This window comes from Canis lupus, chromosome 14 (assembly GCF_003254725.2).
Source record: "Canis lupus dingo isolate Sandy chromosome 14, ASM325472v2, whole genome shotgun sequence".
In the NCBI taxonomy this organism is placed as follows: domain Eukaryota; kingdom Metazoa; phylum Chordata; class Mammalia; order Carnivora; family Canidae; genus Canis; species Canis lupus.
The window spans coordinates 38,160,197-38,174,584 of NC_064256.1; the positions used below are offsets into that span (position 1 = coordinate 38,160,197).

General features: G+C 40.2%; 1 long non-coding RNA gene across 1 annotated transcript; it reads right to left on the reverse strand.

Annotated features, from left to right (window-relative positions):
• Nucleotides 1–168: 168 nt before the first annotated feature.
• Nucleotides 169–8,110, reverse strand: LOC112670587 (uncharacterized). Its single transcript, XR_003143039.3, has 3 exons — nt 4,600–8,110; nt 3,788–3,859; nt 169–1,597 (listed from the first exon to the last, which is right to left on the reverse strand). It is a non-coding gene; the product is annotated as an uncharacterized LOC112670587 (long non-coding RNA).
• Nucleotides 8,111–14,388: the final 6,278 nt, after the last annotated feature.

Below are 14,388 nucleotides of genomic sequence, written 5' to 3' on the forward strand. Positions count from 1 at the left end.
ACATCTTTCATTGTTAGCATCAAAGAGATCTGTGATGAAGACCAGGAGTCATCCACCAGATGTCAGGTTTATAAAACATTCCAGGGTAGTACCATTCAGAGCTGTACGTGCTTTTCTTGCTCCATTATTGTTCTTAAAGTTTGTCCAACATCTAAGTTGTTTATACCCAGCACAGAGAAAGGCAAAATCCATACATCGACATTTTGTTGATAACAAATATTTATTAAGGACATACTGTAACCCAAGCCCTATATGAGATAATGGGGCTATAATAATGAGAGAGGGAAATGTTGTTCATGCCCCCGTAGAGTTTGGAGGGTATCTGGGGAGGCAGACAGATAAACAATGAGGGTACAGGATGAGAAGTTCAATGATCAGGTGCCATGGGAAGGTTTGGCTAGACCATCTAATGTGGTTGAGGAGGAAAGGTATCTGGGTCAAGTCAAGTCAGGTAGGGTAAGCTAAACAAACCCCCAAATGAAAATGGCGCAAATATAATGGCAGGTTTTTTTTGTTTGTTTGTTTGTTTGTTTTGCTTTTTCAGTGAACAACTGAAGGCAGTTCTAGAGTATGGGAGGCAGTGATGGAAGATGGGTGGTCTCTTCCTTCAGGAACCAGACTGATTGGAGGCACTACCATTTTCAGCTCAAGGCTGCCCTGGTTTTCTGGGCACCGACATCTTTAGCAGGCAGAGAAGGAAAGAACCTGGAGGCTCTCTCATGGGAGGTTTTTCATGGGCCTGGCACGTTTGTGTACCTTCTGTTGTCCAGAAATTAGTCATATGGCCCCTCTAACCACAAGGGAGACTGGAAAATGTTGGGGGGGGGGTGAAGTTGGTTTCCAAGAGCAGTGGCAGAATCCACTTGAAACCACTTTTAGAGGACAAATAGTCCAAGTTTCTAGTTTGTATAAAGGATCTGAACAAGGGCAACCGGACAGCTAAATCATTTTTAGTTTAGATGATTTATTTTCATATTATATAATACAAACTATGAAAAAATTAAACCTTCCTTAATCCTACACCTGCTTTAAAGGATATCAAAGAAAACATGGAGAAACTGATGATAAAGTGGGTGAGGGTAGGATTTTCATCTTCAACAGTTATTTCTGATAAAACTTCTTAGCTGAGTTTTAATTGAAGGGGGAGAGTGGGAATTGGAGACACATTTCTTGCTCAGTAAGGTTCTTAAAAAGGCTAATTACAATGGAAAAAGCAATTTGGCAAGAAAAAAAATTATCTTGGCATCTGACTCAATCTTGGCTGATTGCAAGAAACACCAGTACAATAAATGTGTTCATCTGAACAGTAGAGGAGAAAAGAGCTCCAGAAGTTTAGCCCCTGTGGGGTCTGGGCACCTTTGACACCATGAAAGGTTTTTAGTTTGTTTCAAACTGTTGGTAAAGGTGGACTTTCTTTTTCTAACTTTGGAATCTTGAAGCTTCCTTTCTTCCTCAGAAGAACTGTGCCTGTCACCTCACTGCTAGGCTAGTTTTCTCTGAGGAATTAGCCAGTAGGACATAGCCTCACATGGACTTCACAACTCAAGGAGGCTCACTTTCTGAAGGCAAATCCATCTTCCTCTGCTAACGTTCTCACCTTAAAAACAATAAAAAACATCAACCCTGATGGTTAATTTTATGTGTCAACTTGACTGGGCTAAGCAATGTCTCGAGAGCTGGTAAGACAGGGATGAATCTGTGAGGGTGTTTCTGGAAATAGATTTGAATCTGTAGACTGAAAAATGCAGATGCCCTCACCAATGCAGGTGGGCAGCATCCAATCACTTGAGGGTCTGAGAAGAGAACACAAAGGAGGAGGAAGAATGAATTGCTCTCTCTGCCTGAGTTGGGACATCCATCTTCTGCCCTCAGACACTGGCTTTCCTGATTCTTCAACCCTCAGACTTTGACTGAATTACACCACTGGTTTCCCTGGTTCTCTAGCACATAGATAGCAGATTGTGGGACCCTCAGCCTCGGTAATCATGTGAATCAGTTCCTAAAATAAATCTCCTGATATATATAATCCAGATGTCTATATATAGAAGAAAACAGAACCAATAGGGTATATCTATATACATCTGTAGTTCTATATAAATATACAGAAAGATTTTCCCAGTAAATTTTATGTGTCTATACAGATTTATCTACATAGTTATGTAAATAAGCAGTTGACCCTTGAACATGGGTTTGAATTGGTTGAGTCCAATTTACCCCAAAAATATGCAGATTTTTTCAATAAATCTGCAGATAGCCATAAAAATGTATTTTCTCTACTTTGTGATTTTCTTAATAACATTTCCTGTAGCTCACCTTATTTTAAGGATACAGTGTATAGGGATGCCTGGGAGGCTCAGCGGTTGAGCACCTGCCTCTGGCTCAGGTCTTGATCCTGGAGACCTGGGATCAAGTCCCATGTCGGGCTCCCTGCATGGAACCTGCTTCTCCTCTGCCTGTGTCTCTGCCTCTCTCTGTCTCTCTCTGTCTCTCATGAATAAATAAATAAAATCTTTAAAAAATAAAGGATACAGTGTATAATACATATAACATAAAATGTTTAATCAATTATTTATGTTATTGGTAAGGCTTCCAGTCAACAGTAGGCTGTTAATAGTTAAGTTCTGGGGAGTCAAAAGCTAACCCTAACCCCCAACCCCTGGGTTGTTCAAGCCACAAGAACTGTGTCCTATTGGTTCTGTTTCTCTAGAGAACTCTAATACAGAGACCAAAAGCCAATCAAAGGAGCGCATCCTGCCATCACTTTGGACTGTCATTTAAGAAGTTTCAAAAGCTCACAACTATTAGAGGACTGACCTGCTAAAGAAACTTTTTTAAAGAACCCGGTAATTCTGATTTGGGTGAGGAAGTTGTATGGAAATGTGTTTTGGAAAGACTAGCCTTTGATCAGGACCTTGCAGTAAAGGATCCAGACAACTCAGTTTGCTTGCTTGCAAACTCCCCTATGTCTTATTTTCCCTCCTTACCAGAAAAGCCGTGCTGGCACAAGGGTAATGCCAAACATTCCCTCTAACAATGATTAGCCTCACATTCTAGAATTAGAAACAGGCTGGAATGCAAATATCCCCAGGGGAATTCATGCAATCACATAAGATGTAAAAATTGATACAGATTCTTTCAGATAGCAGGGTTTGATCAAGCAGTTGAAAGATACATGGGAGGGCTAGGGAAAGGAAACCTACTTATTTCACAACTTTTTCACTTTTAGCTTATTTAGAACAGGGGGCACTAGGTTGGAAATCTATACCTGCTACATTTTTTCAAAGCTTACTTTGTGTCATGCATGGTCTTTTATGTACGTTATTTCATTAAATCTTTGTACAACTCTATCAAGCATTATTATCCCTATTTAATAGATAGAAAAACCTAAAAAATGAAATCCTTGAGAGGCAGCCTGAAGTTTGGCATAATTGATACTAAGATTTAAAGTCAGATCTGAGTCTAAGCCTTAACTTTCGACTGCTGCCTAATAAGTGAATTTGGGGAAGAAGTCAAATATATAAACATAATTCTGAAACTTCAACTTTTTACCTTCAGGTAAATTAATAATCAATCAAAACAGGTTATTACTTCTGTTCCTAAAGGCTCTCTGGAATACTGACTCTTAAAACAACCCCTTGCAGGCCAATCTAGTGATTTCTATTGCCCTGATATTAACATTTAGTATCTTTTTATGTTTTCTAGAAATCTCTTTTTCTAGGAAAGTGGGAAAACTGGATAGCCTGGCTTTGGCTGAAATTATAAGGGAGGAGAAAGTTGTAAGACTTACCTTATGTTTTATTAAAGCTTTTGTCATTTCTTCTAAAATTGCCACACAACAGTCATTGTAGGGCTAAGAAATCTGGGATAAAAATAAATTTAAAATCTTTTATTATTATCCATAATATCTACCAGAACCTAAAACATTTCTCACATCACAATTTTTCCTCTTTTATGTCTTGTCTGATGATTTTCTATTATTAGGGAGTCTAGAAAAAAAATGCTTTTTGAGGACTCTCAGGCATGTTTGTATAATACTTATTATTTATATACTTTATTAAATGCCATCTGCTTTTGCTACATTAATGTTTCATTAAGGACCATCTGGCAGTTGCTACAGATCATATAGACTCTCCAATGAGTAGGTTCTTACCCATGAATAAATTATCAAGTGTCATGATTAGCAAAAGAGAGATTAAACCGGGTAGTGTGGAAAGAATAGGGGACCAGGATACACATGTCTCAAGGCTGCCCCCAGCTGGTCTTGTGGCCAGCACAGTCCCTCTACCTCTTTGGGCCCCACGTGCTTCACCTCAAAATTGAAGGTTGGACTCAATCTCTGGGATTACTTCAAAGTTTTAAAATTCTAAGTCAGAAGCTCAAATGCAGGGGGACCCAAGCCCCAGGAACACAGGGGAGGGGATTATGTATGGGGATGGCTGGTAAACACTTCCTGGCTGTGGCCTGGGACCTAATGATTTAGGATGGGTGGAGAGAGAGAACAGCATAAGCCAGGCAGGTGCAGCATCATATAAGGTTGAGGCAGGAGTGGGGAACTGAGACTAGAAAGATAGACAAAGAACAGATTGGGGAGGGCTTTACCTGATAAGAAGAATTGACAGCTGGATCTTTACCACCATTTCCCTCCTCCTTGTCTTAGTTTTCTTTAGTCCTTAGGAACCATTCACATAGGTCTAGCCACTCTCTTGAGTGGGTTAAACATTACCCTTAAAGCAGTTTTCCAAATGGTACAGCATGCAGGTGATGTGTGGACCTAGAAATCGAAACCTTTAGACCTAGAGATGAGTCACTGGCTGGCTATTACATAAACACTTTATTTTCTATATGTACCATGATATGGCAAAGATTGGGAGCACTACTCTGAACTAATCCAGTCCACCAAATTTATTTTCTTAGCAAATGTTTTTCATTAGCAGCTCAAGCATAAATAACATTTATATTAAATTGTGTAATTGTTTGTATTACTATACAAGCAATTATACAATTGCACAATTATATTAAATTGTATCATAGACTAAATATTTGTATCTCCCCCCAAGATTCATCCACTGAAATATAATTTCCAGTGTGTTGGTATTTGGAAGCGGGGCCTTTGAGAGGTGATTAGGTCATAAGAGCAGAGCCCTGGGACACCTGAGTGGCTCAGCGGTTGAGCGTCTGCCTTCAGCTCAGGGCATGATCCCAGAGTCCTGGGATCGAGTCCCACATCGGGCTCCCTGAAAGGAGCCTGCTTCTCTCTCTGCCTATGTCTCTGCCTCTCTCTCTCTCTCTGTCTCTCATGAATAAATAAATAAAATCTTAAAAAAAAAAAAAAAGAGCAGAGCCCTCTTGACTGGGATTTGTATCCTCACAAAAGAGATCCCTCAGAGCTCTCTTCCCCTTCTTCCATGTGAACGATGGAGCAGGCCCTTACCAGATACCAAATCTGGCTACATCTTGGATTTTCCAGGCTCTGGAACTGTGGGAAATAAATCTTATTATTTATAAGCTGATATTTTATTATAGCAGCCCCAAAGAATCAAGACAATTATACTGAGTTGTACTATATATCATCTTAATTAAATGAATGAATGAAGATAGAGAAAATTCGCTCAACACACTTACTTACTGAGGCCCTTATATGTGCCAGGAACTAGATTAGGCATGAAGGATACAGCCATGAACAACAGATAAAAACAGACTAAAACCCCTCCCATCGTAGAGCGCATATTCTAATGGGTGAAATGACAATAAATAGGAAAATAGAGAAGACACACTTCCAGGTTCCAATTTGGCATGTAAGGAGCTAGGATGGTATCCCTCCATCCTAACCCAAGTGAAAAGTTGAACAAACTGAAATATCAATGACCCCACTTGGATCTGTTGAGAAGTGAGATCACAGGCCAAATGGCTGTCTTGGAGACAGACGGGCAAATACAGAGAATCACAACCTACCAGAGCAGAACCCTCTGCAGGAACCAGTCCAGGAGAGGAAAGCCTGCTCTAGAACTGATGAATTTCTGGAGGCTCACAGTGAGTGAGTGTAAGAGTTAAGAACTTTCCACACTTTTGTGAATTTTACCTCTAGGACCTCTAGCAGGTTTTCCCAGTGATGACTGAAGAAAAATCTTCTAATGCTTCCAGCAGGGAAAAGGGAAGAGTAACCATCTAAAAATATACCAGTGCCTCAGTTCTTCTTAACACTCTCCTTAACTGTCTTCAAGAGAAACTCTTTCACCAAGGCCTAAGCTGTTGAGGCTTTATCAGAGCCTGATGGATCTGATGGAGGAGAAATAACCAACTTCAGCTCCTCCAGCTATTCTGCCCCCCTGCCCCCACCTGGGGGTAAAGAGCTGAGAAGCTCTTGTGTATTTCACAGCACACCTGCACAGGCTCTCTGAAGGACTGAGATCTAAGGACAGAACTATGGACCATTGGCCCTCCCCCACACCACCTTACCACCTCGTCACAAAAGGCCTATGTACCACAGTTTCTTTACCCAGTACATACATAATGCCCAGCTTTAAACAAACAAACAAACAAAACCCACAAGGCATAACAAAAGGCAAAAAACAAAACAAAACCTTGTTTGAAGAGATCATGCAAACATCAGAACCAGACTCAAATATGGCAGGGATGGATGTTTGTATTACCAGACCAGGATTTTGAAACAACAATGCTGAAGGTTCCAATGGGGACACACACACACACACACACACACACACACACACACACGGAGGCAGTATTCAATAACAGATCAGTAATTGTAATATAAGAAGAAATATTTGGTCTTTGGCCCTGGTTCCTGGCACCAAGCTCTTCAAACTCTTGGAACCTCCTGAGTGATGAGTGTCTTTGGTGTGTTAATGGAATGACTCTTGGTTGAGAGGTGCCAAATAGCTTCAGGATGAGAGTTGCTCACAAGAAAGACCATACCATGGGATTAGATGGTAGTTTCCAACCTTCAATCCTACTCATGATCTCTGGGGAGGACAGAGGGACTGGGAATTGTGTTCAATCATCAATAGCCAATGGTTGAATCAATTATGCTTATGTAGTGGAACTTCCATAAAAACCCATAAACAGTAGGGTTTGAAGAACTTCCCAGTTGGCAGACACATTGAGAGGCTAGGAGGGTCTTGTATCAGTGTGGAAGCTTAGGGCACTCACCCCATATTTTGTCCCTTTTCTCTTCCTTTTGAATGAATGTTCCTGAGTGATATCATTTATAACAAATAGGTAATAGTAACTGAAGTGCCTTCCTAACTTCTGTGAGTTGTTCTAGTGAATTATCAAGACTGAAAAGGGAGTTGTGGGAATCCCCAAATTTATAACCAAGGGAAACAGGAGTATGGGTAACCTGGGGACCTGATACTTGCAACTGGTGTCTGAGGTGTAGGCAAACTTGCAGGACAGAGCCTTTAACCTATGGAGTCTGTACTAATTCTGGGAATTGATGTCAAAATTGAATTGAATTGCTGGACATCCACTCGATGTCAAAAAACTGGTGAATTTGTTGGTATTAGAAAACACTCCAGAAAGAACCTAAGAGTAATGTAAGCAAAGAGATGAAAGCTCTGAGAAAGAATTAGAAATACTAGACATCAGAAACATTGTAACTGAAAAGGAGAATGCCTTTGATACACTAATTAGATGGACACAGCTGAGAAGGGGCCTAAAAAAAAAAAAAAAAGGAACTAAAGATCCAAGAACTACAGGACAATGACAAAAGGTATAACATAATGAGAATACAAAGAGAGAAAGGATCCAAAGATGTATTTGAAGCCATAATGACTGAGAATTCCCCTAAATTAATGTCAGATACCACACCACAGATCCAGGAAGCCCAGAGAACACCAAATAGGACAAAGACCAAAAAAAGGAATAAAAGAAAAAAATAAAAAGCCTTAAAAGACCCCCCCACGCACAAAAGAACAAAAATTAAGCAAAAAACCCCACTTCCAAACCAAAACAAACCAACCAAACTAAACAGCATCCTCAAACTGCAGAAAACCAGAGGGAGAAAAAAAATCTCAGATGAAGGAAATGTAAGGCATAGTAGAGAGTGGCGAAGGCAAATGGAGAAAAAGTCAAGAGAGGACTAAGGAGTTATACAGGGAGGAGGGAGAAAGGTTTAGAATTTTTCCACCAAGTGGCCAAGGAAAGCCTCCCTGGATGGAGACCTTTTGGTAAATTTACTGTGAGTTTTGGATTTCATGGACACTTTAATAAAGCTTTTCTTTATTTGGAGACTATAATAGGCCCCTTGGTGCAGTTGGAGGGGTGTGACCAGACTAACATCCTGGTACTTACAGACTGTGTGACCTTAGGCAGGTGACCTGACTCTCTGGGCCTCCTATCCACATCTCCAGCTGAACTCCTTTCTATAGGACCTGGATCTGCAAGGACCACTCTGTCCCTAGCTCCTTGTGTGGCTGCCTCTTGCTTATCTTTGTTTTTTTTAAGATTTTTATTTATTTATTCTCTTGCTTATCTTTGGATCTCAGCTTAAACTTCACTTTCTAGTGACAGCATTCCCTGGCCTACAGCTTTAATAAGGTCTCTCTTATTTATTCTCACACCTTTCTTCCTAATAATTTTCTTAATTGTAATTAATTAATTGGTATGTAGCTATTTAATATCTGTTTGTCCTGCTAGAAGGTCAGCTCTGTTAGAGGGAGAGACAGCCTACCTCTGCTCACTTCCACAGCCCCAGAACCTCTCATCATATCTAGCACGGAGTAGGCACTCCCCAAATATTTTTTTGAATGCATAGATGAATGAATGAACAATCAAGTGGTCATTGCATGCATAGATGAATGAATGAACAATCAAGTGGTCATTGCTTAGAGATAATTCTAGATTAAGGAAATGGCACAGTTAAGCTACTGGCATATAAATGATAAATGATAGCCGCTGATTTCATGGATGTATTTCTCATCAGATGCTAATAGTCCCATGCCTAAGTTGGTTTTATGTCTTTATAAAAACTGTTAGGATTTTAGGACTGGATTTCCATAGAGTTCAGCAATTTTTTCAGAAATCTAGGTCACTAGAATTTAGAGGGGCATTTTTTTCTGGTTTGTTGCTTCTCCTGCTATATGCTAAAGCCTCTTATTTTTAAAAAGGGGAGGTGGCATGAGATGAGACTTAATGTTAGATGAAGAATCCAATAGCTAGGGACTTGGGTTATTTCAAAGAATAAAATACCCAGTACCACTCAAGGACTTTGTGGGGATGAGATGAGACAGATAGTAGGTACTGGTTAGGGTACAGGATTGAATTGTTATAGGATACCAAGAAACTGACTTTGTGGTCCGGGAGCCTGTAGTCAGCAGCGATCTACAAGATGGCACTCAGCAACAGAATAAACTTTTCTTTTCCCACCTCCATTTCTGAAAAGTCTATCTTTAGTCTCCCAGAAACTCATCAGTGACAATAAAAACATTTTTTTCCATCTTATTTTCTGTATAAGCACAATTCCTTTCAGGCACTTATAAGTTCTTGGGTATAAATGAACACAGTGTTTAGTTTTATACCACTGTTTAAATCACTCGGACTATAATTCTGTTTTAGGACTTAGACATCTCAACTCATATAGCCAGTATCTGAAGCATATGGAAAAAAAATTAAGTTTGATAACTTAAGATAAAGTACTATTCTTATTCTTTCACATTTTAGTGCCAATCTTAAATCCATATATCCGTGGCCTTCATTTTAATATAGTTTATGACTAATACACTTTGTGTTCATCTTTGATGGCAATTCACATTGTTCTTCCATTTACAGATTTGTAATCTGTTCTTGTTTTCATATGATTTATGGAGATTCTCAGCTTCAGATATATTATGCAGAACTAAAGAATTTTTAAAACTAATAGTCATAGGGACGCCTGGGTGGCTCAGTTAGTTAACTGTCCAACTCCTGACTTCAGCTCAGGTCATGATCTCAGGGTTTTGAGATCCAGGCCTACACTGGGACTCCACACTGGGCATGGAGCCTGCTTAAGATTCTCTCTCCTCCTCTATCTACTCCCTCTACCCACCTCCACTTCCCCACTCTCTCTTTCTCCCTCTCTCTAAAAAAAATTATATATATATATGTTAAAGTCTCTAGTGGCCTTTCTGTTCCTTCTGAAATAGTGATGGCATGAGCCCTTGGGTTTTACAGAGCCAGGGAGCTTACCTATATGCAGATGGAAACATCTCTTAGAAGGAACTCTTCTTAAAATCTAGTATGTTCCTTCTGAGTTGGTATAACTCCCTTTGTCGGTTGTGGAAAGCTCTGTGACTCTTACTCCCTGGGGTTACCAGAAGACTCAAATGCCACAGCCACATCTTCTCTTGTTCCCAGGACAATCATCTCCTTGCTTTTTCTTACGGTTTCTGATCTCTTTTTATCTTTTCATTTTCCCGTGTTTACATAGATGTGTGTCTCTTAGATGTACAAATCTCTTTGGAAAGTATGTGGGGTCTAGTTTATAAACAAATCATGCTACTTTCTTTAAGAGGGTGAGAGACAGTCTTTCTGAGAGACTCTTGTCTTGTAGCGATCTTAATGAGGGGCTCCAGGCACTGTCTGTCCCATGACTCCACCAAGGATGCCCTCTCTCTCCAAGTCATTTCCTGGTTGCATCACTCATTTGCCACTTCCCCAAAAACAGATCATAGTCACTTGCTTAACTTTTTAAATAATGCATATTTCACCTGGAAACCTCAAACCAGAACCAGGCCCTCCCCAAAGATTTCATGCATTTCCCAGGATTTCAATCTCACTCTCATGTCTGGCTTTGAGATCCTGGCTCTGCAAACTCACCTATGCTTACCTAGTCCCTCCTGTCTTTGGAGATGATCCAGCTATGGAATCAGGTCCCTGTCTTTCATTTATCCAAATGCCACCCCCAAGTGGCTTATGTGTGTGGAAGATGTGACTAAATGCTCAGGGAAATAGAGCTTACAAGAAAACAAAACAAGCAACTAGAAATGATGCAATGGGTGGCCTTGGCATTTTGCCGTCTCTATGGTTTGTCTTCTGCCAAACCATAATCTTGGAGTGTCATAGTGTTTATTCAAATTAATTTTCCCGACGAAGACAGTTCTCCTCTTAAGAGGAATTCCAATGCCAGTTTTGCTGGAATTGCTGTCTCATCCTGTTACACAATATTATATGGACACACTATCTTCCTGCTTCTGTTTTAAGTCTAGGAAGGCAAAGACCTTCTCACAGCTTTCTTAATAATTCAGAAGAAGGGAAGGGCATGAATAATGACCATCTACTGTTGTCAGACATCCTGATAGAGCATTTTTAATATTATTTTATTTATTTCTGGGCTGCAAAGTTAGGGTAGTTGTCTTCATTTCATCAACTTGGAAGCTGAAGCTCAGAGATTAAATAATCTGCCTAAAAATCCCAGTGTCTAGAATGCAAAATCAACAATTTGTAAAACGACTAGAATTCTGTGATTCTAGTTGGCGCAAGGTTGTTTCCCCCTCCTCCTTGCCCCAGCAACTTGCCCCAACCTTCCTCTTGGAATCTTTGCTAAGAATGCACTGTGGCAAGGGAGAGCTCCTGGGCAATGACCATGTTGCTCATGGTGATTAATCCTATGTGACTAATATGGTGGTCATGGTGGTGGTGCTTCTGGGAAAAGAGAAGTCTCAGAAATGGGAAGATGGATTTTCTCTCTCATTGTGAGCCAGGTCTTGAGTTTAAGTTATTTAACTTTTTATTATGAAAAATGTCAAACCTCAGGGTACCTGGCTGGCTCAGTCAGTAGAGCATGTGACTCTTGATCTCTGAGGAGTGAGTTCAAGCCCCACATTGGCTGTAGAGCCCACTTAAAAAAAAAAAAAAAAAAAAGGAAAATGTTAAATCTATCAAAGATATAATAGTATAATAAACTTCCCATATCCATCATCCAGCTCCAATTATTACCAACAAATGGACAATTCTGTTTCTTCTCTCTCCACCCCCACCCCTTTCTGGCTACCACCATTTTATTTTGAAGCAAACCCTAGGTTTCATTTGATGACCAGGTCTTCACCACTTAATCAAGATTTGCTTTTACGTCATTAAAAATTTTGATTAAAAGTAAAGCCTTGGACTGCCTTAGTTAAAGCTTTCTGGAACAGATATAAACTGCTATTGCACAAAGGAACCCATGAGATGGGCGCTGAAAATGCATAGCTTTTGTGTTAGCTTAGTGGGTTGACTTTACCATCTCTTAGGTCACTATTCCTACCTCCTGCTCCAAAGATGATTTATTTCCCAAACCAATCTGATGCAAATTGTGTCCTTTAATTGCCTAAAAGACCACAAATTTATTTATTTGGGTGACACAGAAATGTATATAATAGAATTAGTGCTAAAAAGTAAAAAAATTATATGTCAAAATTTTAACAGCATTTTCTCAGGGTGATATAAATTCAGGAAATTTCCAGTTTATTCTTTCCTTGTAGCTTATAATTATTTAAATTTTTTCTATTTCTAGAAGTAATGAATTATTTTTATGATTAGAAAAAGGAGCAGAAATGTCCACCAAGAAGAATATAAATTCCAAAGAAGCTTTTTGGAAAATGACATATTAAGCCCCCTCTACAGGGTGAACAGTTGAGAATAAATGAAAAAGGGACAAAATATTTTAATCAATCAACAGAATTTGGACACCCTGGAAGGTCTCTGCAGTTTCTCTGCTGTACCCATGGGTGGATCAAAATCTGACCTTTCATATTATCTGAACTCAAACAATACACATGGCCCAACCTACGCTCCTAGGGTTACCACAGGGAGCAGAAGCAGTGGAGGAAATGTAGCTGAGGAATCCAACCACTCAAAGTTTGGGTTTTTTAGATGGCTCTTAGGGACAGGAGATAGGATACTTGAAACTATGGCATTCCTGGAAAACCTAGAGATACAGCGGAAGGTCACTGGCTCCTGTTGGTACCATCCTTGCAGGTGGCTTCTAGAAAGCCAAGTCCATACTTGTCTGTGAGCCTGAAGGCCTCTGCTCCCATGAAGCATAACTCCCCCTCTTACTCCCAAGTAACCAGAGTAGCTCGAGTGCCTTTGATATGAGAGTGGGGTCAAAGAAGATTAAATCCTGATGAATTGTATTTATTATTTGCATTTATTTTGTCTTAAAAAAACAGGTTATGGAACCAAACTCCATTTTCTAATTTTTCTGCAAAGAACTTGTATTATATGATTTTAAAAAGTAAACAAATTCATTTTGCCCTTGAATCCACTTGAGCTTCCCATCTGTTCCCCACAAAGCTGCCTTGTGAAAGGCCGAGCATGAAAAATGGGTAATAGGCTGAGAGAAAGAGCAAGAGAAGAAAGGAGAGAGAGAGAGAGGGAGGACGTGTGTGTGTGCACATGCACATGCGAGCAAGCTTGCATGTGCATACATGTTATTGCATATGTATATGTGTGTGTGTTTATGTAGGAGGCAGCATAGACTAATAACTAGGTTTCAAAAAGTCACTATCCATTAAGATAGGGAATGAGTTGGACAAATTTAGAGCCAGAAGACAATCAGGCCTCAATCTCCCTAGAAGGCTAGGTAGTGAGAGGTTGGAATGAGACATGGGCCAACAAGGGGTTCTGAGAGCCCAGCCAAGGAGCATTAGACCTTCGGCAGAGCAACAATGAAAAGGTGGTCAATAAGTCAATAAGGATCTTTAGATCGAATGTATCTGTATTAGTTAGGAGACAGGAGAGCGTGATGTAGACAGCGAAATCCCGTAATGCAGTGGCTTAGTCAAGAGAAAAGCATTTTGTTTTTCATTTGCTTTTGGTTCTCTCTCAAACAAGTATTGAGTAGGTGGTCCAGACTGGTGTAGCAGCTCGGTGGAGTAGGGTGGCCAACTGTCCCATTTGTCCAGAACTGTGGAGGTTCCTGGTTTACAGGAATTTCAGTGCTAAAACTAGGAAAGTTCTGGGAAAATCAAGATAAGTGTGCAGCCCTGGGTATTGGATTCCAGGGTCCGCTGACCTTGTTGGTTTGCCAACATGCAGTTTCCACCTTGAAAGGTAGAACGACTGCTCCAGTCCTCATTATCATGTCTGGGTGCAGCCAACAGGGATGCAGGGGCCACGGGGCCTTCATTTATAGACACATCCTAGAAATTGGCACGTACCCCCTCTGCTCACAAATTTATAGTCAGGATACAGTCACATGGCCACACCTAGTGAGACTCTGGAAAACATTTTCTGGTAACCATGGGCCCAACCAAAACTTCTATTATTTTGGATGAAGGGGAGAATAAATGTAGGAGGGACGTCTACATCATACTGCCATCATACTGAGCAGATAATACTTCACATTGCCTGCCTGTAGTCCACAAGCCTCTTCTAAGTGGTTTTCTGCACAAGTTCTCATACTGGTACTGT